At 44.7% G+C, this 25,667-nt stretch overlaps 1 protein-coding gene across 1 annotated transcript in view; it reads left to right on the forward strand.

Annotated features, from left to right (window-relative positions):
* The window catches only part of spag16 (sperm associated antigen 16), a 1,547,331-nt gene that overhangs the window by 923,210 nt on the left and 598,454 nt on the right, over positions 1 to 25,667 (forward strand). The gene's annotated exons all lie outside the window — the stretch shown is intronic.

Raw genomic sequence — 25,667 nt, forward strand, 5'->3', positions numbered from 1 at the left:
TACATTCTGCACCTCTCAGCTTTATTACTACAACATATCCCTTTTTTCCATTCCTCACACCATTTCGCCTCATTTAAAAAATATATATATAGCTCCTCTACCATTTCTTCAAATGACTGCCACTCTAAATCGAAAGAGGAGGTAGGACCTGCTACTCATCAGGAATTAGCAATGGGTGCCTTGATGGGCCTTTTGAGGAGAGGCACTGAGGATAGCAGTGGGCTTTTCCAAGGGGGACTTAAGCCTGGGACGGTGGCAGGAGAGTAGGAAGGCAAAGGAGTAGTGATGGGTTGGTATAAGGATTTGGGGGGAAAGTAACTAAGAGCAGAGATATAAACAGTGGCATGACCAGGTGACAGGAAGGGAAAGAAACAGGAGAGAAGGGCTCAAGATAGGCTAAGAAAAAAAGAAAGGGAGATAGAAGTAATAGGCTTGAAGCAGCCAAAATACAGAGGGAAGTCATGTTACATAGGTATACCAGAGATTAGGAGACACGTGTTCTGGTCATAAACAAAGCACAGAGAGGAGACAATATGAAAGTTCCCAAAGTTAAAGTCTGAGGTCCAGTGGTGGGATGAAGTTAACTTGTAAATAAGGTGGAGACAGCTTGGAGCATTGACGAACCAATGTCCAGGTTCAGAGACGGTTGTGGAGACAGAGTGAATCGAACAGCTGTTCAAGGGGCATACATCTCACTGACTAGTGCCTGCAACTCCCACTGACAATGGAGCAAAACAGAGAAGGCAGTAGAAAAGGAACAAAAGAGAGGGACAGAAGGCAAAAGAATAAAATTAAAAACCAGAATGAAAGCAAAAGAGAACAGCGAGTAAAGTAGAAAAGAACAGAAAGAGAGAAATGGACCAGAAGAGGAAAGAGAGAGATAACCAACAGCATGACGGTAACAGACAGCTAAGACTGAAAGTTTATCCTGCAATTGTGAGCAATACCATGAAAGATTCACTAGTATATTTGAAAAACATCCACAGGATATCAGATACAAAGGATGTTTGTCAGTCAAGTTAATCTTTTGCATACTTTGAAGCTCATGACTGACATTTACACCTGTCCAGACAGCCATCGGGGATGCTGCTGGACAGAATAACAGTTAACATACTTTAGCATATTAAACCATCATTAGTCCAGTGGGAACAACCGATAGATAACTCAAAATAGATTTTCAGCTAACTGCTGGCTCGCTTTTCATTTCCATTGAAATCAATGGTTGAAAATCTACTCACTCATCTCTGGTTCTACTCAGATGTATTATCAGTCAGGTAGGATAAGTCTGAGTTTAACCCCTAACATGCTAAACAAAAAAAAAGGAAATAAAATAATATACCGTAGCAAAGAAGCTTCATTTTTGTGTTTGTAACTGAAAATTAATTGTGAAGCAAATGTACTATTAAGATTTATTGAGGGAAGTGAATTAGGATGACTTTCAAATGAGCGAAGTAAGCCCAGCACAGCATGTACCTGGGGCTCCCAATGTTACCTTTAAAAATGTGACTATTTTTAGTTTCCTTCTCGTGAAAGAACAGCTCAAAGGGCTGTAAAGAAATTACTAAAGGGCACACTGGTGGTTTCTCTCAGTTTGCCAACATTTTTTCAAGTATCAGTGAATAGAGGAAAATGTATTTCATAGTCTGGGAATATCTTTCCCTTTTCAAGATCCATGAATTTTGTGGGAATTACTAATATTTGCACAGTCCCCAACTGGGATGTTTCGTGCCAGTGAAAACAATAACAGATGCGTCAATGCCACTTATCCATATACATGTACAGAGCTCACTTGCTCTCTTCAGATTTGTTGAGAAGCAGGGCAGCCTGTATTATACATTAGTGAAATGTTTCCTGGCACATTATCCTAATTATCTTAAACCCCTTCTAAGCAATGTCTAAAGAATAAATCAAGTAAGCTAATGGTGCATTACCAAAAGTTTGCATTGATGCAATTATAACCTAACCCGCCCAATGGGAAGCTGACAGGCTCGAATCGGCCATTGTTTTACACCCCACCCCGCCCCGATTTTAGTCTCCATTGGGCAGGATAGGTTAAAATGTAATGTAAACATACAGCCAGCCTTTGTTTATTTAGGAAACGCAGCAGCCAATTTGTGCACAGCAAGCTTCCACAAACAGCAATGTGATAATGACCAGATAATCTGCTTTAGTGATGTTGTTTGACAGGTAAATATTGGCCAGGACACCGGGGAGAACTCCCCTGCACTTCTTCAAAATAGTGCCGTGGGATCTTTTATGTTCATCTGAGAGGGCAGACAGGATCTCGGTTTAATGTCTCACCTGAAAGACAGCACCTCTAACAGTGCAGTGCTCCCTCAGTACTGCACTGGAGTATCAGCCTAAATTTTTGTGCTCAAGTCTCTAGAGTGGGACTTGAAACCACAACCTTTTGACTCAGAGGCGGGAGTGCTACCCACTGAGGCATGGCTGACACTTATAGGTGCTTATAAGGCAATGACAAGGCACTTAATGATTCACCAAGGTGGGGCGGAGGCGGGCGAGGGTACAGATTCACCAAGATGGGGTGGAGGCGGGCAAGGGTACAGATTCACCAAGGTGGGGTGGAGGCGGGCAAGGGTACAGATTCACCAAGGTGGGGTGGAGGCGGCCGAGGGTACAGATTCACCAAGGTGGGGTGGAGGCGGCCGAGGGTACAGATTTACCAAGGTGGGGCGGAGGCGGCCGATGGTACAGATTCACCAAGGTGGGGCGGAGGCGGCCGATGGTACAGATTCACCAAGGTGGGGCGGAGGCGGCCGATGGTACAGATTCACCAAGGTGGGGCGGAGGCGGCCAAGGGTACAGATTCACCAAGGTGGGGCGGAGGCGGCCGAGGGTACAGTTTCACCAAGGTGGGGCGGAGGCGGGCGAGGGGACAGATTCACCAAGGTGGGGTGGAGGCGGCCGAGGGTACAGATTCACCAAGGTGGGGCAGAGGCGGCCGAGGGTACAACTTCACCAAGGTGGGGCGGAGGTGGGCGAGGGTACAGATTCACCAAGGTGGGGCGGAGGCGGTGAGGGTACAGATTCACCAAGGTGGGGCGGAGGTGGACAAGGGTACAGAGGTGGAAATAAAAATACAACGGCAGGTACATTAAATGTCCTTTAAAGCACATTAAAATATGGGTGCAATTGATTGTGGAGTAAATACTTGATTATGTTGTGCGTTGATCAAATGCATAATTCTGAATTTTAATTGCATCTCTTATGCCATCCTTTTATGGTTGGCTGACTACATTTAAAGCAATCCGCTGGTGCAAATTTTCCTTTTCCCCCTTGGGCACTGTCAATGTGGTGGGTGTTATTGCCTTCAAATCATCTTGTTGCCTGATATACCCAGAATGAATTCTAGAGAAGCCACTATTCACAAAGTATGTGCCAAATGTTGCATAAAAGAAATCATGTCATGGGAATTTATAAAATTACATAACCATCTAAGGACTAGCAAACAGTTTGTTGAAATTAATTTTAGACTGCTCAACTGCTTCACAAATGCCCATGATTCTATTATTGCTGTTTTTTACAACATATGCAACTGTCCAGATAATAATTCCCACAGCAAGGAGAATTGATTGTTTTAGATAAACCTTCCTGACAAGGTCAAGCTCCTACAGACAATCTAAAGCTTCTATTAGCATTGAATACTTATAAAGAACTTGACATGCAAGCTGGCCTAGTGGCAGACTAGAACAATATATTCCGTGGTATCATCTTTGCAAGAATGACTGTAATCAGCAATAAATTTGAAGCAATTTCCTGGTCATGCAAGTCTAGATTGTCTTATTCATGAGAGGTTATGGGGCTACAGTGGTAAATTTAGGATAAAAAGACCAATTTTAATCCTGCCCACTTGGCAGAAACTGAGCAGGCGGGCATTTAAAATGCCAATACGATTTACCCGCATCGATCCCGCTGCGTTCCTGTGGGTTCCGATTGTAATCAGCTGTTCTGAACAGGTGAGTGGGCCACCTGCTGAAGGCATAGAAGATAGGAGCAGGAGTAGGCCATTCGGCCCCTCGAGCCTGCTCCGCCATTCAATGAGATCATGGCTGATCATCCAAACTCAGTACCCTGTCCCTGCCTTCTCCCTATGTCCCTTGATCCCTTTAGCCTTAAGAAATATATCCAACTCCTTCTTGAATATATTTAATGAATTGGCCTCAACTGCCTTCTGTGGTAGGGAATTCCACAGGTTCACCACTCTCTGGGTGAAGAAATTGCTCCTCATCTCTGTCCTAAATGGCTTACCCCTTATCCTTAGACTGTGACCCCTGGTTCTGGACTCCCCGGCCATCGGGAACATCCTTCCTGCATCCAGTCTGTCCAGTCCTGTTAGAATTTTATAAGTTTCAATGAGATCCCCTCTCATTCTTCTAAACTCCAGTGAGTATAAGCCCAACCGACCCAATCTCTCCTCATATGTCATTCCTGCCATCCCAGGTATCAGTCTGGTGAATCTTCGCTGCACTCCCTCCATGGCAAGAACATCCTTCCTCAGATAAGGCGATCAAAACTGCACACAATACTCAAGGCCCTGTACAACTGCAGCAAGACATACTTGTTCTTATACTCGAACCCTCTCGCTATGAAGGCCAACATACCATTTGCCTTTTTAACCGCCTGCTGCACCTGCATGCTTACCTTCAGCGACTGGTACACAAGGACACCCAGGTCTCGTTGCACTTCCCGTTCTCCCAATCTATTGCCGTTCAGATAATAATCTGCCTTCCTGTTTTTTATCCACATTATACTGCATTTATCCACATTATACTACTTCTGCTCAATCACCCAACCTGTCCAAATCATGCTGGAGTTTCTCGACATCCTCCTCACAGCACACACGCCCACCCAGCTTTGTGTCGTCTGCAAACTTGGAGATATTACATCTAGTTCCCTTGTCTAGATCATTTATATATATTGTGAATAGCTGGGTTACTAGGACCGATCCCTGTGGTACCCCACTAGTCACTGCCTGCCACTCGGAAAAAGAGCCATTTATTCCAACTCTTTGCTTCCTGTCTGCCAACCAGTTCTTTATCCAAGTCAGTACCTTGCCCCCAATCCCATGTGCCTTAACTTTACACGCTAATCTCTTATGCAGGACCTTATCGAATGCCTTCTGAAAGTCCAAATACACCACATCCACTGATTCTCCCTTATCTATTCTATCAGTTACATCCTCAAAAATTCCAGTAGATTAGTCAAGCACGATTTACCTTTTGTAAATCCATGTTGACTTTGTCCGATCCTGTCACTGTTTTCCAAGTGCTCTGCTATTACATCTTTTATAATGGACTCCAGCATTTTCCCCACTACCGATGTCAGGCTTACCGGTCTATAATTCCCCGTTTTCACTCTACCACCTTTTTTGAATAGTGGGGTAACATTAGCTACCCTCCAATCCATGGGAACTGTTCCAGAGTCTATCGAATTTTGGAAGATGACCAGCAATGCATCTGCTATTTCTAGGGCCACTTCCTTAAGTACCCTAGGATGTAGATTATCAGGCCCTGGGGATTTATCGGCCTTCAATCCCGTCAATTTCCCTAACACCATTTCCCTACAAATACTGATTTCTTTCAGTTCCTCCCTCTCATTAGACCCTATGTTCCCCGACATCTCTGGGAGGTTATTTGTGTCCTCCTTTGTGAAGACAGAACCAAAGTATGAATTTAGTTGGTCTGCCATTTCTTTGTTCCCCATTATAAATTCCCCTGATTCTGACTGCAAGGGACCTATGCTTGACGTCACCAATCTTTTTCTCTTCACATATCTATAAAAGCTTTTACAGTCAGTTTTTATGTTCCCTGCAGGCTTACTCTCATACTCTATTTTCCCCCTCTTAATTAATCCCTTTGTCCTCCTTTGCTGAATTCTAAACTGCTCCCAATCCTCAGGTTTACTGCTTTTTCTGGCCAATTTATATGTCTTCTCCTTGGATCTCATGCCATCCCTAATTTCCCTTGTTAGCCACGGTTGAGTCACCTTTTTTGTTTTTTTATGCCAAACAGGGATGAACAAATTCTGTAGTTTATCCATGCGATCTTTGAATGTTTGCAATTGCCTATCCATCTTCAACCCTTTGAGTAACATTCCCCAATCAATCCTACCCAACTCGTGCCTCATACCATCGTAGTTTCCTTTATTTAAATTCAGGACCCTAGTCTCTGAGTCAACTATTTCACTCTCCATCTTAATGAAGAATTCTATCATATTATGCTCGCTCCGACCCACGGGGCCTTGCACAACAAGATTGCTAATTAATCCTTTCTCATTACATAATACCCAGTCTAAGATGGCCTGATCTCTAGTTGGCTCCTCGACATATTGGTCCAGGAAATCATCTCATATACACTCCAGGAATTCCTCCTCCACAGTATTGTTACTAATTTGGTTAGCCCAATCTATATGTAGATTAAAGTCACCCATGATAACTGCAGTACCCTTATTGCACGCGTCTCTAATTTCCCATTTAATGCCATCCCCAACCTCCGCATTACTGTTTGGAGGTCTGTATACCACTCCCACTAACGTTTTCTGCCCCTTGGTATTTCTCAGTTCTACCCATACAGATTCCACAGCGGGGTCCTTCTTTAAATATACTGATTGGGCTCCGATGAGCTCCCAAATGGTGAGCTCACTATCCCAAATAGTGAATGTTTGCAAATTATTCAACAGATGCACTACTGCCAAATGTAATCCTGACCTCACCCAATATCCACAGCAATATACTTAGGAACATACAAACAATGAGGGACAGGAAAATACGCTCTTACAGCAGAGACCACCGGATAATACTAAGGAGCATGTACCAGAGTGATTTTCTTCCTTCTCAGATCCAATTACATTATCCCGCTACTGCTACCTTGGCTTGATCAGCCACCTCAGCACATACTGAGAATTAAACCGTGGACCTTCCTAGTTACCCAGAAAGGTCAAAAAGACATTCGCACTATTCTGCCCTTGCAGCGCGTTCCTATGCAGAGCTAGACAGGTAGCTAACAACTTGATATCTTCCCATAAAAATCACAAGGCTTGACTTTTCTTGTAAACTTTACTGAAAGATTCTTATTGTGAAACTGAAATACAATACAGAAATGGAAGCACACATTAGTATACAAGCACATAACTGATATGCATACACAAATTTAGGTACAATTGAGCAACACAGTACATTTGGCATGTAACTTACCAAAACACGTGGAAACGCAGCTTACTGTGAATATACATTTAGCAAACTGAAAGGCATTCTCTTTAAATTAGCCCTGTACATAGTGCATCAAAATACAGCTACAAGTTAACCAGCTAGACAGAGAGCGAGCACTTCACGGCTAGCTGTGTAAGTTTGCTTACAGAGAAAAGTTACAAACTAAACATTTTCTGCAAAATATAGTGTACACTAATCATCTATAACATTCTCAAGTACTTACGGACAAATAGTGTCCAAGGCTGGAGCGTGACAAGAATATAACTTCCCAGACCATGTGTGGCTGCAGGTCTGTGATATACAGTAGTTTACTTTACTGCACTTTACTGTGCTTTACTGCACTTTACTGCGCTTTACTGCACTTTACTGCGCTTTACTGCAGTTGCTAGGTACCAAATATCCACTAGGTGGCGGCACACAATGGAAATCGACCCAAATTACTCAAACCCCTGAATTAACTGGAAAACTTACATAAATTCCTAAAGAAAGGCAGCACACTCCCCGCTTGGTACAATTCCATTGTACCACTACAGATACAAAATAAACCTAAAGAAAACGTCCTTTGGCTGCAAACATACTCAGAATCCTTTCTCTAGGTTTCTTCAGAAAGGAGGACTACGATCTCTGAGACTGGCCTCAGAAACACTTTGACAGTACCCTCCTTGACAATCTTCACCTCCACCTTGCGGACCCTCTTGTCCCTGCTCGGCAGAGTTTTGACAACCAGTCCCACTGGCCATTCATTTCTGTGTGCTTGGCTGTCTTTCAGCAAGACATCATCTCCCACTTTGACATTTGGCTTGTCTTCTGTCCATTTCCTACGGCTCTGTAGGGTGGACAAATACTCTCCTCTCCATCTCTTCCAAAAAGTGTCTGCAAGACACTGGACTTGCTTCCACTGCTTCCCGTGCAGCTCAGCCATGTCAAACTTTCCAGAGGGGGCTGAAATAGCACTCATCTTTTGAGTCAGGAGCATCGCTGGGGCGAGGACTGCAGGCATGTCTGGGTCGGTGGACACCGGCACCAGGGGTCTTGCATTCATGATCGCCATGACTTCAGCCATGAGAGTGCTCAAGACGTCGTGTGTGAGATGAGTGGGTCCCGTCCAAAGCAGCATAGCATCCAGAATACGCCTGGCAACACCGATGAGCCTCTCCCATGACCACCCATGTGGGATGAATGCGGGGGGTTAAACACCCACATGCATCCTTTCTTTTGGAGGTAGCTTCTTACCGCTGCATCGTCCGTGTGGATGTCCAACTCCTTACAGGCACCCACGAAGTTAGTCCCTCTGTCGGAGCGGAGAAGTTTGGCTGGACCACGGATTGAGAAAAACCTCCTCAGGGCACTGATGGTTAGGAAAGCTTTGTCATCCATGGGTAGTGTTGGTTTGTCATCATCCTTGGATCTTTCAAACACTAAGCATCCTAGGCTGTCTATGCTCACAGTGAGGCCTGCCTCTTCCTCACAGGCAGAGGAGGTTGACCTATGATGCTGCGTCATGCCATCGTAGTCTTCCTTTACCTGGATCCTGTTTGGGCATGGGCTGAGAAAGGATGTACGACCGTTGTGCAACACGTTTGCTTTATATACGTTGAAATCCGCTGGTTTGTGGACTGTTCCCAGGCAAACTCCACCCACGAGGACCCATCCCAGGTCAAGCCGCTGCGCATAAGGAGCATTGTGGGGCCCGTTGATTTGCTCACGCACCTTGTGCACCCTTAAGATGTCTCTTCCCAAGAGCAGGAGGATTGGAGCGTCCGGGTCCACAGCTGGAATCTTGTTGGCAACTGGCTGTAGGTGGGGCTGATGGCATGCGGCCTCTGGGGAAGGAATTTCCGTCCTATCATCTGGCATCATGTCACACTCAATTAAGGTGGGGAGGGGAAGCTGTAGTTTCCCATCCAGGGACTTGATCATGATTGGAAAGCCCTGCAGCGGGTAGTCAAAACTGCCCAACGCATTACTGGCACCCGGCTACCGATCATAGAGCACATATACCAGAAACACTGTTTACGGAGGTCACGGACCATCATCAAAGACCCTACCCACCCCAGCCACAGTCTGTTCACCCTCCTGCCATCTGGGAGATGCTACAGATGCATTCGCACCCGAATGACCAGATTTAGGAACAGCTTCTTTCCCAGGGCTGTCATCCTACTGAACTCCACAAATAAACTCTAAAGCCTGCACATCGGCCAATGCACTTTATTATGGTTATGTTTATGTTAATGTATTACAAGCCAAATGAATGTTGAATGTTTAAATGTCTTAATCTAAATGTACACTCTCGGGAGCCGCAAGCCTACATTTCGTTGTACTGCACTTGTGCACTAACAATGACAATAAAGTTGATTATGATTATGATTATGATTATGATGAAGTTGCCAACTCTCCTACCCGTAGTCTCTGTTGTCCCTGAACAGGTTTTTAGTGTGTACAGAACTGCGCTGGCCTTGACTTCAAAGAGATTGAAGAATTCTGTCTTCGCTAGAGGCTTGTTACTTTGCTCATCAAGCACTGCGTACATCTTGATTGCCTTCTCCTTTCTCCCTGCAGGATATGCTTTAACCAAGCAGATTTTGGAGCATGAGCGTGGGCTGCTTGCATTTCCACAAACCTCTGTACACTTGGAGGTGACTGAAGAAGATGCGCTTTCGCTTTGCTCCCCGCTATCCTTTTTGTCAACCACAGCACTCTCGGTGGTCGAAGGAGGAGGACCTGGATGCAGGGCTGCGATGTGTTTTTCACTGTTGCACTCGAAGCACTTGATTGTCGCCTTGCAGTCTTTTGCCATGTGCATAGTCGACCCACAACACCTGAAGCAGATGCGATTCTCTTTCAGGTATGATTTGCGCTCATCAATAGGCTTGCCTCTAAAGCTTCAACACTTTTTGAGTGGATGGGGCTTCTTGTGTATTGGACACTGACGATCTGGGTCATCCACTTTATTCCCAGCAGAACTGGATTGGTTGACTGAGGGTTCGGCTGGAACATCTGTTTTGTGCACGCTCACAGAGGCTTTGTTGCTGTACTTTGTGGGTTTCTCTGTTCTCGAAGGAGCGTAACTGCTGGAGGTGGAGAAAGTGAAACTTGGATCATTCCTCACCTTTGCCTGTTGTTGGACGAACCTGGAGAAGAGAGAGAAGGGGGGAAATGCCACTCCATAGTCCTCCTTGTACTTGGATCCCTTAGCTATCCATTTCTCTTGAAGGTTGTAGGGGAGTTTTTCCACTATTGGGTTTACCCCACGAGCTGTATCCAAATACGAGAGGCCTGTCAGGTAACCTTCTCCCTTAGCACACTCCAGTTCGAGGAGAATGTCACCCAGTTCTCGAAGCTCGACATTATCTTTGTTGGTTAGCTTCAGAAAGTCCTCAATCTTCTTAAGCAGTGCGTGTTCAATGACTTCTGGTGTCCCATAACAGTCTTCGAGACGTTGCCAAACCAGGTTGAGGCCTGCTGTGGGATTGCGGACGTGCGCTGAGCGAATTCTCTTCGCCTGTTCTAACGACTCAGCTCTGAGCCACTTTGTCATCAAATCTAGTTCTTCACTGGCTGACAGATTCAAGTCCTTGGTGGTACTCAGGAAGGACGCTTTCCATGACCAATAATTTTCAGGACGGTCATCAAATTCTAGAAGACCTGAACTTAACAATTCTCGGCGGATGAGGTACCTAGCGAGGTCTTGTGCACCTTGTGGCTCGGGTGAGGACTGCTTGGCTGGATTGGCCGAGTGCTGTGGAGGTCTCTGCAGGTAAGTCTTACTTGTTTCTTCTCTTTTAAGCTCAGTGTCTCCGAAAACAGGCTGTTTGTTACTGTGGTGAGTAGCTGGTTCTGCGTCGAGATACCTGGATGTTTCCTTGAAGAACAATTTGGAGTGTTGTTGGACATACTCACTTGTACGTTGCACTGGACTGAGGGGCTGTTCTAGAACATATGCTTCATGGCTGTGCTCCCCGCCTTCGTTCTCCTCACCTTCTTCATAAGCTGCAGCTTCAGCTTCAGTGGCAGCGGCAGCTCTCTGGCTTTGGAGAATGTGGAGACTGGCGTCGAGGTCAGCTCTCTGCTTCAGCACACTAGCTTCTTTTTCAGCGAAGGACAATTGAGCCTGGGCAGCTTTTGCCTTGGCACGTGCTTTGGCGGCTGCAGAAGCTGTTGATGACGACGGTCTGCTGGACCGCCGAAATGATCTAGAGGATGCTTTAGAGGACTGTGACTTGGCATCATTTGCTCAAAGAGGCTCATGCTTCTCGGTTGGCTGGTCGACGTCCTCTATGGTATATTGTCTTCCTGAGTGTAGACTCATGGTAGCTGAGTGGTATCTTCTTGTGCTTGAGCCCGCTGTGCTGTTGTCTTTTCACTATTCTGCCCTTGCAGCGCGTTCCTATGCAGAGCTAGACAGGTAGCTAACAACTTGATATCTTCCCATAAAAATCACAAGGCTTGACTTTTCTTGTAAACTTTACTGAAAGATTCTTATTGTGAAACTGAAATACAATACAGAAATGGAAGCACACATTAGTGCACAAGCACATAACTGATATGCATACACAAATTTAGGTACACCTGAGCAACACAGTGCATTTGGCATGTAACTTACCAAAACACGTGGAAACACAGCTTACTGTGAATATACATTTAGCAAACTGAAAGGCATTCTCTTTAAATTAGCCCTGTACATAGTGCATCAAAATACAGCTACAAGTTAACCAGCTAGACAGAGAGCGAGCACTTCACGGCTAGCTGTGTAAGTTTGCTTACAGAGAAAAGTTACAAACTAAACATTTTCTGCAAAATATAGTGTACACTAATCATCTATAACATTCTCAAGTACTTACAGACAAATAGTGTCCAAGGCTGGAGCGTGACAAGAATATAACTTCCCAGACCATGTGTGGCTGCAGGTCTGTGATATACAGTAGTTTACTTTACTGCACTTTACTGTGCTTTACTGCACTTTACTGTGCTTTACTGCACTTTACTGCGCTTTACCGCAGTTGCTAGGTACCAAATATCCACTAGATGGCGGCACACAATGGAAATCGACCCAAATTACTCAAACCCCTGAATTAACTGGAAAACTAACATAAATTCCTAAAGAAAGGCAGCACAAGCAAATTGGAGGCAGTTCAGAGAACATTAACCAAGGTAATTTTGAGGCTTTAAATTGTGATGACAACGCGCAGAATTGAACTTGTTTTCATTAGACAATGGAAGACGCAGATGAGGCACGATCCAGATGTTGAAAGCGTCACAAGAATTAGATGATATGGATGGAAGCAAATTATTTAACTTGGAGTATAGATGCAGGACTAGAAGACATGTATAAAATTAGCAAAGCAAGTGTCTCTGTATGGAAGTGCATCTGACAGCTATCTGCCCACCTGGCTATCAGTCTAGGTCTTTCTTACAATCTCTTGCCTAATTAACCACTGTTCACTATGCCTCCTATTCTGATATCATCAGTAAACAGGAATTCATTCCTCTAATGCCTATGTCCAAATGATTTGAATAAGTGGTCAGCACAGATCCCTAAGGCACAACACATCCCTCATCCCACCTATCCAAGAAACAACCATTGAGGTTGTTGGGGTTCAGTCCTAATATTAGCTTTGCAATTACACATTTTACTTTACTATTTCTTAGAAGCCATTGACATTGTAAATAAAATAAATTATGAATATGCACTCTGATAGGATTGTAAAATATCTTTAATTAGAAAAATGAAAATTAACCTCACAGTTCTGAACACCTTTGTAGCCAAAATTACACTAAACCTTTAACTAAGGGAAGAAAGCCTTTTAATACATATTGTATTATTATTCATTCCAGCAATAAGTAGTATTTGGCATTTGTTGTAAAGTTATTTCCCCCTCCATCTGTTTTCCTATTTTGTTCAAACCATTATACTGCACTATGATTTCTTATCACCAATTAATTTTTATATCATCTTGATATTAGTGTTTCTGGTGCATGAATACATGGGACAAAAAGACAGTCCCTATGACCAAGAGGAGACTTTGAGACTGTGACATCTGTGGTCAACAGGAGATTTGGCAGCATTATTGCACAATGGGCAAGAGGAGGCCATGTCAAATTGTCACCCCTCTCAACAAGACCAACTTGTGCAATAACGTGACATCTGTGGGAAAGATCATGGCATCTGGGTGAGAGAAGAATATACAGGACCATGGGAATCTTTGAGCAAGAGAAGATTTAGCAGAATTTTGACAACTGTGGATAAGATTCTCTTCGTGGGCCTACACCTTTCTGGTTCCTCCTCTGAATAACCTTGTCCAGCAGCACTACGACCATTGAATTTGAAAATATAGTCTGCCATCCCGCAGACCTCAAAAACATTCTTTGTTAGATGCCATTGTGTTCTGCTATAAATCTGTTTTGCTGATATCTGCCCTTTCAAACTGCGTCAGGCCATTAGGTCCTGCAGCGGCATGTTAGTCCCCAACCCTCAATGGGCAAGCTCCTAATCACTGGCATCCCTGCAGCTTGCCACAATTATTTAAATTAGGCTAACCCCAGAAACTACAATGGGGTCAGCCACTTCACGTTGAGCAAGCATGAATAGCCATTCATACATAACCTGTTCTGTCCAAGATTTTCATAGTTTAGCTTTTAGCTCCCATATTTTGACATTTATTGGCACTTACTGCATGGGTTTGTTGTCATGCTAAGTAAAGCCTTTTTCAGTTGATAAAACCATTTTTTTTGGACTGCTGATTATTGTATGTGACTGCCAAGGCCCTAAGGTCACAGAGGCCAAAGGTCAAAATGATGCCTGTTGGATCTGTTGAATGTTGTGATGCAGTAGCATTTTAGCAGCAGTTAACTACAGTTGCATTTTCACTGCAGCTCAGGTGTAAGGAAACATTAGTTGCATGAGTTGACTTTGCCACATGACATTTGTTATTGTTTTTCCATAATGGCGGCCTTTTACTTTCTGCCAAAGGTTCTAAGTAGTTTTATGTTCCAGGCCTTGTAACAGAGTTGGTTTTCTTTTCTCATAGAAATTGCACTGAGGTAGTTGATTGAAATACTGCGTATAATTTGCTTGTTTTTGGTATCTATTATTGATGAAAGGATGAGAAAGTACTTGTTGATTTTGATATCAGTGTCCTCGTGTGGACCATTTCTGGAAATTTATTTTACACTTTTATATGTATAACCAAGTCTTTTTTTCCCAAGCGAAGACTCAATATTAGAAAATTATCTTTGCTGTCTTTGCTATTTTCTTTCTGAGAATTGAGTGATAAAAGTTTAGCCCTGATTTTAACCTAACCCATCTGGGCAGAACAGAGTGGGTTTGGGTCAGATACCAGTTTCACGCGCTGTCCAATTTCACTCTGTGTTGAAGTCAAATGGACACCCGAACCCAATCCCGCTCCATTCCTACTGGGCAGGTTGGGTTAAAATTCGGGCTTTTGTGAACCAGAGTACAACTAGGGGTTAGAGTGCACTATGTGCCAAATGGGTCACCTGTCAGGTGTCACTATCATTTATGTATTCTACTTCACTGTTTAAACAGAGAAAGCTGAGGTCTCAAATTGTAATGGAAACATAGCCAAATTAGCATATTAAGTTAGGGTCTTGTTTAAAATTGTAAAGACTATGATGTTTAAGGCTTAGCGAGTTGCATTTTAAACATCTCGGCATCTAATCACCTCTTCATATAGAGGAGAAATAAATTTGAAAATGTTATTGGATAAATAACATTTTCATGACTGCAAGAAAGCTTCTTTAATATACAATAATGGCATAATACTGTATACAGTACACTGTAACTGCTTAATAGCATGTACAATATACTACCTGATACTGCATACAGTACAACACAGTTACAGTATACTGCATATTTTATACTGTAACTAAGTATACTGAAGTTAAATATTTTCTGAACCAGAGCTCAGATGACCTTTCTCACCTTAATCAGACAGAAGTTCAGCACTGTATAAAGAAGCTTACAGATATTCTTTCAGGCAGGTTTCTCAATGGAACCTGCGAAACAAAGAGAAAGAGCATTCCAATTCTATAGACTGGCAGGGTCCCTACAGGGACCAATTGATGGAACATATCTGGCCTTGAATGCCCTATACAACAACCTCCTCAATTTAATTAATTTCTGCTACCCAGGAAGTGTTCATGATGCTTTTATCATGCGACAATCCACCATACCAGTCTTTATGACTCAAAATCATATTTCAGGATGGAGGATTGTTGATCAGGATATGGTTAAAAATCACTGAACGTCGAGAGAAGTAGGAGCTTATCTGTTGAATAGCACCGTGGTTACAGATTTGCCCTAAAGGAGCTGATTCTATACAATATAACAGATCTGAATGATGGTCCAGTAGTCATCCCAGAATTCCTTTACAACATACTTGGTCGCTGCCTTCAGTTGTTCTTATACTATGTGTTGTGGGTTTATGAAATATAATTAGATAATCTTTTGCCTGTCTGATCTGTGCCTGCCACAGATTGACTGGAAACAGCTCTGATATCATTAACTGACAATTAAGGTGATAATCGGGCAATGTGAGAGGTGACTAGTGAGGGCATTTTGATCATAATCCAAGCATTAACAACTGAAATGTTAAAAATTTTTAAATGTGTATCTCTCACTACTTCGCAGACAGATAGCTTAGCGAGTAATAATTCCAAATTGGTTCAAAATAGTTCACACCTCCTATGTACTTTGTATATTCAATATTAAGGGTACGGTAGTGTAGCGGTTGTTACTTGGAGTAATAATACAGAAACCAACAACAACATGCATTTATATAGTGCCTTTAACATAGTAAAACATCTCAAGGTGCTTTACAGGAGCATAATCAGACAAAATTTAACACCGAGCCACATAAGGAGATATTAGGGTAGTTGGCCAAAAGCTTGGTCAAAGAGGTAGGTTTAAAGGAGCATCTTAAAGGAGGAAAGAAAGGTAGTGAGGCAGATAGGTTTAGGGAGGGAATTCTATAGCTTAGGGCCCAGACAACTGAAGGCACAGCTGACAATGGTGGGGCAAACCTACAACCCTCCGAGAACTCTGCGCTCCTCCAATTCTGGAATCTTGTACTTCCCCGATTTCCTTCGCTCCAATGTACTCTGGATGGAGGACTTCAATATCCATCACCAAGAGTGGCTTGGTAGTACCCCCCACTAACTGAATTGGCCAAGTCTTTAAAGACATAGCTGCTGGATTGGGCTTGCGGTAGGTGATGAGAGAATAACCCACTTGACCTAGTCCTCACCTGTGACAGAAGCATCTGTCCATGACAGCATTGGTATGAGTGCCCACCAGTGGAGACCCAATCCCACCTTCACACTGAGGATGCTGTCCATATGGTAATAGATAACAAAGTAATAGCAGATTTACCTGCTGAGTATTTCCAGCATTTTCTATTTTTATTGCAGATTTATTAAAGTACTTTGGCCTAGAAATTGGGTTGGGGCGCCAAAGTGGCGCAAAAGTCACCTGAGCGCAGGATTTAGCGCAGCGTTCGCAGCTTTAGCGATCGTCAGATATTCAGTTCCATTGCCCCTAGAGGGAGATGGAGCGAGGCTCGAGGCGCTCCGCATCCCTCTTAGGGCGCTGAAACTGAATATTGCAGCGCAACATGCCGCAGTGCCACACGCTGCGGCACGGCACGCTGCGGTACTGCAGGCCTTCCTCCCATTGTTAAGGGGGAGGGGCCTGCAACAGCGCGATTCCCGCTCGCGAGTGCCGGCAAACGAGCCTGGCACCAAGGAGAAGTGCCGGGCTCTCGGGAAACAGCCGGCAATGCCGCGGGGGGGGGGTCAGGAGGCCAGGGACGGAGGTGCTGGCAGGCGGCCGCCGAAAAAGGTGGCCGCCGAAAAAGGCGGCCGCCCCGCACCTCCACCTTAACTTGCGCTGCTGCTGGCACAGTAAGGCCCCGTGAACCGGGCGCGGGTAGCAAATGGCGCAACTGTGGCGTTCGCTACCAAATATCGCGAACAGGGCGCGAATGGGGCGCTGCGCACACCAATGACGTCATCGGTGGCGGCGCAGCGCAAATGGCTAACGCCACCATTAGCGCCCCTGCTGAATATCGCGGGAGGCGCAGCCAGTGGCGCTACAGCCACTGACTGCCTCTTTACGCGCTAACAGGTGGCGCTACTCACCCAATTTTTCCCCCTTTGTATCTGTTTTTGCAGTATAGGAAAAGGATAAAATACCACTAATAGAAGGAAAACTAAAAATAAATCAAGGAGAGAAATTTATTGTATTTAATATTAGCAAAGAAAATGGTAATAGAGAAAATAATGGGACTGCATATAGATAAATCTCCTGGACCTGGTGTTTTCCACCCCAGGGTATTAAAACAATAGGTGAGGGAAATTGTAGACGTGTTAGTCGTAATCTTTCAAAGCTGTCTTGATTCAGGAATCGTGCTGTTATACTGGAAAATTTCTACTGTCACTCCATTATTTAAGATGGGTGGGAGAGAGAAACCAGGTAACTACAGGTCTGTGGTTTAATGGGACCTCAACATTTCATCATATTTATTAATGACTTGGATGAAGGAACAGAGAGTTATATATCCAAGGTTGCAGATGACACTAAGTTAAGAGGGGCAGTAAGTTGTGCAGATGGGAGCAGGAAGTTGCAAAACTCACCAGTGGCTGGAGTCATATCTGGCACAAAGGAAGATGATTGTGGTTGTTGGAGGTCAATCTTCTCTGCCCCAGGGCATCACTGCAGGAGTTCCTCAGGGCAGTGTCTTAGGCCCAACTATTTTCGACTACTTCATCAATAACATTATTTCCATCATAAGGTCAGAAATGGGTCTGTTTGCTCATGATTACACAATGCCCAGCTCCATTTGCAATTCTCCAGGTAATGCAGTCCGTGCCCGCATGCATCAAGACAACATCCAGGCTTGGGATGATAAGTGGCAAGTAACACTCGTGTTACACAAGTGCCAGGCAATGACCATCGCCAACTAGAGAGAGCCTAATCGCATTCAATAGCATTACCATCGCCAAATCCCCCACCATAAACATGCTGAGGAAAGCAGTTTCATAGAATTGTACAATTGCATAGCACAGCCGCATCTTGTACAAATGCTGTGCCAAAATACCAAACCTTTGAAAGGAGGGTTCTTTACATTTGTTATCGCTCCATATCCCTTCCTTGGTACCTTGAGAATAAAAACTGTATCGCTTTGTTACTTCTAGCTCAGGTAACAGTGAAATACAGGACTTAGTCCAACTTTCTTGGTACTTTGCGAAGAAACCTCCTATCTCAGGGATACGGCTACATATTCTGCCTAATCCCAACCTCTAGTTACTGACAGATTTGTCTTTTTAAAGAGCTGGGCTACCTAGGTTGGATATCTTGGAATCTGAGATTTCTATTATAAATCTGTTTTACAATGTGAGGAACTGGTCTCTCACAGGGGTTTATCCCTCACGATGCCAACACATCATTAATGAAGACATCAAATAGAATGGGGTGACCTTGCCTCACTTTTCAATCAGCAGAAGTAGGTGGGCTAGATTTTCCATTCCTTCAGTCAATCTAGAGCAGAGATAATCTAAGCCGGTGAGTCTCCTGTACAGCCTTACACTGGGAGCTGCAGCATACATCATGGTTCTAATCCAGGATTCGGCTATGTACTTTCGCATTCTAAATCTGTTTTAGAATGTGGGAAACTAGTCTCTCGCAGAGGTTTATCCCTCATGATACCATGAGGGCTGCACGAGGCACTAGGTCAAGCCTTACAGCACTCCATGTGATTGCATTAAGCTACAACCTGCCCAACACATCCCTCATGAGAGAAAAGTTTGTCTCTCTTTGATGATTCCGTGGGCCTCCAGAGCATTCAATAATTGGCTTTATCTGATCAAAACCTTGATACGTTTTGATTGTTCCTACCTATGCTTACTTATGCCTATAAATAGAAAATTGTGACTTACAGAATGAACTGACTTGATGTTACTTCTCTCACCAGACTCTTGATTTGCGTTTAAGAAACAGTGTAGCATAAATATCCCACTTATGTATGTGTGGCTACTAGCTTCCTTACTCAGAGATCCAACAAGGTTACTCGGTGTTTCTTCCTCATCTTTGACTTTCCTCATATTGATCACAGTTACATTATAGTATAACTTCTGTCTTACTAACATTTAAAAAAAACCTAGGCAGTCCATTGAAGCTACTGGAGTCATTATAAACTTACTTTGATTCTTTTTAATGTCATAACATCGCAATAAGCTGTCCGGTTATAGTAAGCTGGGGTGTAATGTTTAAGTTATCCACCAGATGGAGCCAAATATTAAGGGTTCACATTCACCAGTATTTAAGGTAATGGGTCATGTATTCAATGTCCTGGTACACCAGTTAATACGGTAATGTGGCATTGCATTATGGGTATGACTCAGAGGTTGATCCTCCATCTTGTGCTCGTGCAGTAAGAATTGTGCCTTGCCTCCAGCTTGTAAGAAATATGTTTCTCTGCTACACTGTGTAAATAAACAGTTGGGTTTTGTTCCTAATATCTCGCTTCTCTCAGTTTCTGACCTTACCACTCGGATATCACACCGGTGAAAGATTCTGTGCTTGTGTGTTCAAGTGCACATACACAGAGCTCCTTTGTGGCTGAAAGTAATTTAATTTTTTGAGGAAGTAATTAAAGTAGTCGACAAGGGAATGTCTATGGATGTAGTTTATGTGGACTTCCAGAAGACATTCAATAAGGTTCCACATAAGAGCCTGTTAGCTAAAATGAAAGCTCATGGAATTGAGGGCAAATTATTGACCTGGTTAGGAGAATGGTTTGCGATAGAAGACCGAGAGTAGAGATAATGGGTATGTACTCAAATTGGAAGTTAGTGACTAGTGGTGTCCCACAGGATCTGTGCTGGGCCATCAACTATTCACTATATTTATTAATGACTTAGATAACATAATAGAGAGCCATATATCCAAGTTTGCCGATGATGCAAAGATTGGTGGCATATTAAGTAGTGTAGACGGGAGCATAAAATTACATAGAGACACTGATAAATGAAGTGAGTGGGCAAAACTGTGGCAGATGGATTTCAACGGAGGTAAGTGTGAGGCCATCCATTTTGGACCAAAAAAGAATAGATCCGAGTATTATTTAAGTGGTGAAAAGCTAGGCATAGTGGGGGTCCAAAGAGATTCAGGAGTCCATGTAAACAGATCACTAAAATGTAGCAGTCCGGTGCAAAATAAATCAAAAAGTTGAATGGAATGTTAGCCTTTATAACTAGAGGGCTAGAATATAAAGGGGAGGAAGTGTTGATACAGCTAAACAAAGCTCTGGTTAGACCACACCTGGAGTTCTGGGCACCACACCTTAGAAAGGATATACAGGTAGACTATCCTTTATCCGAAAACCTCGGGACCAGCCGAGTTTCGGATAAAGGAGAATTTCGGATTTCGGAAGGTGGGTCGGCGGGGGTCCGCGGGGGGGTCAGCGGGGGGTCGTGCGCACGACTTACGCTGACGCTCAGCGTAAGTCAGTCGGGGTCGGCGGTTGTCGGGGCCGGCGGGGTCCGCGGGGGGGGTCGGCGGTTGTCGGGGCTGACGGGGTCGGCGGTTGTCGGGGCCAGCGGGGTCGGCGGTTGTCGGGGCCGGCGGGGTCCGCGGGGGGGTCGGCGGTTGTCGGGGCTGGCGGGGTCGGCGGTTGTCGGGGCCGGCGGGGTCCGCGGGGGGGTCGGCGGTTGGCGGGGTCGGCGGTTGTCGGGGCCGGCGGGGTCTGCGGGGGGGTCGGCGGGGGGTCGTGCGCACGACTTACCCTTTATCCGAACTTCCGCAACCGGAACCCTCTAAAAACCGAAGGTTTTTTCGTTCAGCGTAAGTCGTACGCACGACTTACGCTGAACGAAAAAACCTTCGGTTTTTAGAGGGTTTCGGTTTTCGGAAGTCCGGATAAAGGGTAGTCTACCTGTATTGGCCTTGGAAGGAGTGCGGTGCAGATCCACCAGAATGTTACCGGGCTCCAAGGGTTACATCATGAGGAGAGATTACGTAAACTAGGTTTGTATTCCCTGGAATATAGAAGGTTAAGTGGTGATTTGATTGAGTTTTATAGGATTTTGAAAGGAATTGATAGGGTAGGTAGAGAGAAACTATTTCCCGCTGGTGGGGGAGTCTAGGACAAGGGGGCATAACCTTAAATCAGAGCCAGGTCATTCAGGAGAGGAGTTAGGAAATACTTCTTCATGCAAAGGGTGGTAGAAGTGCAGAACTCTCACAAAAGGCAGTAGATGCTAGGTCAATTAATAATTTAAAATCTGAGACTGATAGATTTTTTTAGCCGAGTGTCTAAAGAGATATGGAGCCAAGGTGGGTGGATGGAGTTCGGATGCAGATCAGCCATGATCTCATTGAATGGTGGAACAGGCTCAAGGGGCTGAATGGCCTACTCCTGTTCCTCTGGTTTCACAACTTTTTGTATGGCATCGCTGACATTTCTATTTGGATCTTCTATTTGTTTAAACATCGTACAACTTGGAAATGAAGTAAAACAATAATTAGACTTGTCTAAAGATTGAACAGGCTAGGGCTCTTTTCTCTCAAAGAGAAGGCTGAGGGGTGATCTATTAGAGGTCTTTAAGATTATGAAGAGGTTTGATAAGGTAGACATAGAGAAGAAGGCTGGGAGGTGCATAAACACCGGTATGGACCCGTTGGGCCGAAAGGCCTGTTTCTGGGCTGTACATTCTATGTAATTCTATGTCATCTCTTCTTAGGCAGTCCCTTGGAACTGAGGATGACTTGCTTCCACATTAAAAATGAGTTCTCAGGTGACTGATGAGTCCAATGCGGGACAGACGGTGGTTGAAGGGGCAGGTGGGTGGGTGCTTGAGTTGACGTGCGCTCCCTGCGCTGCTTGTGCTTGGCTTCCGCTTGCTCCCGGCGAAGAGACTCGAGGTGTTCGGCGCCTTCTCTGATGCTTCTCCTCCAGTTTGTGCAGTCTTGGGCCAGGGATTCCCAGGTGTCGGTGGGATGTTGCACTTTTTCAAGGAGGCTTTGAGGGTGTCCTTGAAGCGGTTCCTCTGCCCACCTGGGGCTCTCTTGAAGTGCCGGAGCTCCGAGTAGAGCGCTTGTTTTGGGAGTCTCGTATCGGGCTTGTGGACGATGTGACCCGTCCATTGGAGTTGATCGAACGTGGTCAAAGCTTCGATGTTGGGGATGTTGGCCTGAGCGAGAACACTGATGTTGGTGCGTCTATCCTGCCATTGGATTTGCTAGATCTTGCGGAGGCAGCGTTGGTGGTACCTCTCCAGTGCGTTGAGGTGCCTGCTATACATGGTCCATGTCTCTGAAGTATACAGGAGGGCGGGTATCACTATTGCTCTGTAGACCATGAGCTTAGTGCCGGGTTTGAGGTTCTGGTCTTCAAACACTCTCTTCCTCTACATTCTATGTAATTCTATGTCATAATCATACTCTGTACACCGTTTTTTGTAAAATCAGGAGCTGCTTTAAAACATTTTCCCCGTCATCTTACATCAAATCAGAGAAGCCCTAGAAACCTTCATGAGAAATAATCCTCAGATTGCTCTTTTCATCAAGTGCTTCTTTTGAAGTATTATGACACTACTATTAGAGAGCCTATTACAGGAGATTCCCTTCAGGAAATGTACCAGCATGGGGACCCGAGTAGACTAACAATTTTTGGACTTGTATTGTTTCAAAATACAAATTATAATATAAGATTTTCAAACAAATATTTTCCATGCTGCACTATTATTGCACTTAATTTGGAAAATACATTTGATTAAAAAAAATGTAATCAAAGGAAGTGAATTCTATCCCAAATAAGATCTGAATCTACAAAACTGAATAAACCAGGCTAATTTTTATTTCACAAGATTTCAGAGAGCATGGCTATATTTAGTTAGAAAAGGTTTCTAAATGGAAACTTACTTTCAATGTTTAATGAGAATTTTTAATAAAAAGACAATTTAGTTGCATTTTTAAGACAATATCAGTACAGTTTTCTATTTTACATAAACTGGCAAGTATTGATTCATCCACTAATTTTCCTGTCTTCCTTGTACTGAACTACTCTATGAACACATACCATTTGTGGAATTGTGGACATTTATCCAGATCTTACCTGAATAGCAACATGTTGGTACACTAATACATAAGGCCATTGAGCCAATCGCCTGCTCCAGTGTTTTATTACAAACATTGAACACCACTTTGAAGAAGCACTGAGAGTAGCAAGGGCACAGAATGCACTCTGGATGGGGGACTTCAATGTCCATCACCAAGAGTGGCTCAGTAGCACCACTACTGACTGAGCTGGCTGAGTCCTGAAGGACATAACTGCCAGTCTGGGACATAACTGCGACAGGTGGTGAGAGAACCAACACAAGGGAAAAACCTACTTGACCTCGTCCTCACCAATCTACCTCACAGATGCATCTGTCCATGACAGTATTGGTAGCAGTGACCACAGCACAGTCCTTGTGGAGACAAAGTCCCATCTTCACACTGAGGACACCCTCCATCGTGTTGTGTGGCACGACCACTGTGCTAAATGGGATGCATTCAGAACAGACCTAGCAGCTCAAAACTGGGCATCCATTAGGCGCTGTGGGCCAGCAGCAGAATTGTATTCCACCACAATCTGTAACCTGGCATATCCCTCACCCTACCATTACCATCAAGCCAGGAGACCAACCCTAGTTCAATAAGGAGTGTAGAAGAGCATGCCAGGAGCAGCACCAGGCGTACCTAAAAATGAGGTGCCAACCTGGGGAAGCTGCAACACAGGACTACATGCATGCTAAAAAGTGGAAGCAACATGCTATAGACAGGGCTAAGTGATCCCACAATCAACAGATCAGATCAAAGCTCTGCAGTCCTACCACATCCAGTCATGAATGGTGGTGGACCATTAAACAACTAACGGGAGGAAGAGGCTCTATGAATATCCCCATCAATGATGGTGGAGCCCAACACGTGAGTGCAAAAGACAAGGCTGAAGCGTTTGCAACCATCTTCAGCCAGAAGTGCCGAGTGGATGATCCATATTGGCGTACTCCTGAGGTCCCCACCATCACAGAAGCCAGTCTTCAGCCAATTCGATTCACTCCATGTGATATCAAGAAATGGCTGAGTACACTGGATACAGCAAAAGCTATGGGCCCCGACAACATCCCGGCTATCGTGCTGAAGACTTGTGCTCCAGAACTAACCGCACCGTTAGCCAAGCTGTTCCAGTACAGCTACAACACTGGCATCTATCCGACAATGTGGAAAACTGCCCAGGTATGTCCTGTCCACAAAAAGCAGGACAAATCAAACCCGGCCAATTATCACCCCATCAGCCTACTCTCAATCATCAGCAAAGTGATGGAAGGTGTCATCGACAGTGCTATCAAGCGGCACTTACTCACTAATAACCTGCTCACTAATGCCCAGTTTGGGTTCCACCAAGACCACTCGGCTCCCGATCTCATTACAGCCTTGTTCCAAACATGGACAATGGAGCTAAATTCCAGAGGTGAGGTGAGAGTGACTGCCCTTGACATCAAGGCAGCATTTGACCGAGTGTGGCATCAAGGAGCCCTTGTAAAACTGAAGTCAATGGGAATTGGGAGGAAAACGCTCCACTGGCTGGAGTCATACCTAGCACAAAGGAAGATGGTTGTGGTGGTTGAAGGTCAATCACATCATCACAACCCCAGGACATCGCTGCAGGAATTCCTCAGGGCAGTGTCCTCGGCCCAACCATCTTCAGCTGCTTCATCAACAACCATCCCTCCAACATAAGGTCAGAAATGGGGATGTTCTCTGATGACTGCACAGTGTTCAGTGCCATTCATGACTCCTCAGATAATGAAGCTGTCCATGCCCGCATGCAACAAGACCTGGACGACGTTCAGGCTTGGGCTGATAAGTGGCAGGTAACATTCGCGCCACAGAAGTGCCAGTCAATGACTATCTCCAACAAGCGAGAGTCTAACCACCTCCCCTTGACATTCAATGGCATTACCATCGCCAAATCCCCCACCATCAACATCCTGGGGGTCACCATAGACCAGAAACTTAACTGGACCAGCCACATAAATTCTTTGGCAACAAGAGCAGGTATGAAGTTAGGTATTCTGTGGCAAGTGTCTCACCTCCTGACTTCCCAAAGCCTTTCCAGGCACAAGTGAGGAGTGTGTTGGAATACTTTCCACTTGTCTGGATGAGTGCAGCTCCAACAACACTCAAGAAGCTCGACACCATCCAGGACAAAGCAGCCTACTTAATTGGCACCCTATCCACCACCTTAAACATTCACTTCCTCCACCACCGGCGTACCGTGGCTGCAGTGTGTACCATCTACAAGATGCACTGCAGCAACTCGCCAAGGCTTATTCGGCAGCACCTCCCAAACCTGTGACCTCTTCCACCTAGAAGGAC

The sequence above is a fragment of the Somniosus microcephalus genome, chromosome 4, assembly GCF_052327205.1.
Source record: "Somniosus microcephalus isolate GS21.2 chromosome 4, FLI_Smic_1.0, whole genome shotgun sequence".
NCBI classification, from domain to species: Eukaryota; Metazoa; Chordata; class Chondrichthyes; order Squaliformes; family Somniosidae; genus Somniosus; species Somniosus microcephalus.